The sequence below is a fragment of the Pinus tabuliformis genome, chromosome 1_2 (assembly GCF_031772625.1).
Source record: "Pinus tabuliformis cultivar Carrire ecotype Pingquan chromosome 1_2, CPIR1, whole genome shotgun sequence".
NCBI classification, from domain to species: domain Eukaryota; kingdom Viridiplantae; phylum Streptophyta; class Pinopsida; order Pinales; family Pinaceae; genus Pinus; species Pinus tabuliformis.
In genome coordinates, this window is record NC_142298.1 from 1,090,342,564 (window position 1) to 1,090,345,381 (window position 2,818).

The following is a 2,818-nucleotide window of genomic DNA, read 5'->3' on the forward strand; positions in this document are numbered from 1 at the left end:
TTTGGAACAATTGTGATTGAAGAAATAATTGTTTGTCTACTGAGGCCAAGGAATATCCATGTTCATCTTTAATAAAAGGCTAAAGTTTTTTAAGAAGTTTGAAGGTTAATTTTTTGAGGTATATTCCTTTCCCTAGGATGAAACAAACCTCTTTTCATTTGTGGTAATTCCTTAGATTCCATGTGTACCTTTCAGCCTGTTCTATGGATTGATTCGTAGAATTTTCTTCAGACCCATCTTCATCCCACTGTGGCAGATCATAGTGTCTTTGTCTCTATATTTTTAGTGGTGACTTTGGGTGACAATTCTGAGGCTCACACAACATTATTCTAAGGCCCTCAAAAGTAAATAAAATGTGTAAGTCTGAAGGTAATATTATAGTGATTCTAGCACATCAGTTTCTCTTGTAGTGTTGCAGTTTAGTGAGGGTTATATGCACCATCAATTAAAAGGAAATGCTTGGCATTGGTTTCCCTCTATTATTTGAAGGAAACATCGATTCTATTTAACCTCTACGCATTGAGGTGAAATTCTAACCATATATGATAATACAAATAAAGAAATCAATAATTCACCACTCATTGTAGTCCGGGAAAAACACATTATATATATAAATCATCGAACAAAATGGAAATAATACCCATCACATATTACAATAATCACTACACAAAGGACGCCCAATTTTGAGTTTTAGTTTCCCATGCAATTAGTGACATCAAAATGTATGTAACATGGGTACTCCTTGGATGAGGAATTAAATTTTTCATCCAACGAGTGCTTGCGCTCAAAATTTGATTAAAATCATAGGGAGATAAGTTGAATATATGAGTTGAAAAGTAGTTTTTTTATTTTTTTTATTTTTTAATATTTCTACTTTTTTACTCCAAAAATGGTGATTCATCCCCCATGGTTGAAATCATCATATTGAATCTTATTGGTTCTTATAAATTTGATTTCGGTTGTACATTTTTGTTTTGAGGCCCATTTTAGACCTCAAAAATTCTCTAATGAAATCAGATAGGTTAAAAACATAGGCTCAAACCCCAAAAGTTGAAAAGTTATAAACATTTTTATTTTCACCCATTTGGCATGCTTTTTGTCGGATGAACAAATGAACATATGGTATAGATTTTGTAGAATACAATCTAAAAGGACTATTATGTATAAAAGACAATTTACTCTTTGGTTTTGATATTTTTCTCAACTCATTTTTACCTAGATATAATTCCAGAAAAAGCAACACAACCAAGACTTCGTAAGTGAACAATCATAAAAGAACAAGTCTTGATGATGATATTTTGAGTAGGTTGTTGAGAGAACTTGATGTGATGGTAGGATTTGAGCATCGAAGACATGTTTAAGATGTTTCTAGGGTTTATTGTTAAGAAAATTTGTTATGAGTAGAATTATTTATGTGAGTAGAAGATATGTGCAAGGGTTTACAATGTGTTATGTTTAATGAGCTAGGGTTTTATGTTGTGCCTTGAAAAAGGTTGGTACACTATAGGAGAAGCCTTGTTGCTAATAGTATTTTGAGTGAGAAGAGGATTAGAAGCAGAAAATCATATATCTTATGACGAGCTACTTATTCATGTTGAAGTGACTATGACATTTATTGAGTTGCAGGCTACATAGTGCATGATTGCAAGGATGATAGTATATTGATGCAGAAATGTTGAGAAGGAGTAGATATAATTGTTGGGCAGACTTCATATTTTTGTTTCGTATTCGTAGAGAGGAGGGCGATCTAGTCCAAAAATATATGAAATATGGTCTTCCATGATAAGATAAAGTTGGAGCCTTTCGAGTAAGTAGCAACTTTCTAAGCAAGTTGATTGAGTGGTGCAAGGTGGGAGAGTAGAGTCTCCCTAAGGAAGGATCCTGAAAACACTTCCTGATGGTAGTATGGTGCTAGAGAAGGTTGGTGTCTATGTAAGGTGTTGTGGCATCTTTCCAGTAGTATATCTTAGATCATGGAGTTAGATAGTCCTTCAGGTTTATTACACAGTAATTTGTCACTGACTCTGCATTTCCTGATCCCGTATATTACTAGTCCATGTTATTGACATATGTGATGTGTCATGTTGCCAATTATGTGTCATTACCTTCCTTTCAATCACAAGAAGAGTGTCTCAATTCATTATCCCTGAAGAAGACCCTTTTTACCTAAGTTTCTGGGTCGTCGTGAGTCAGAAGTTATCCCTCTCGCGAAGATGGTCAAGTTCACATTAGCCCTAGCAAATTCTTTGGTTTGTCCCTATGTTGCACCTGCGACCAGCCAAATTTGGAAAGTTTTTCAACAACTCATCGAAACTTCAAGATGAAATTGCTTCATGGGTAGTCCTAGGGCTAGTTGTTGGGTCATTTGAGCTCGCCCTTCTCCTCTAGGATAATTTCTCCACCTTTTGTGCAACCTCCCTAAGAGATAAGCTATTCCTTCCTTCTCATATGGGACCTCTCCATCCTCTAAATATCTCCTCCATGAATAAGATCAGCTAGCTTGGATGTAACTCGATGATAGCTAGATGTAATTTAATAGTTCCAAGTTTCTAAGAGAGAAGTAGAGGTAGAGAGTGTTATTATAGTGTGGAAGTAGCCTCATTGGTATTTTGATTTGAGAGATGTTTGAGTAGATTTGGCTTGGGAGATTTCTAGCATCAACCCTTTTGGATAGAAGAGAAAGTCATATGTTCCCTTGGGAGATAGTTCACAAGTAAATGCTTACAGAGACATGTTGACAGGACCCTTCAAGGAGGCTTATGACGTCAAGGCTCGGTTGTAAGTTTTAGTTTGATTTATATTAATACAAATCAATATC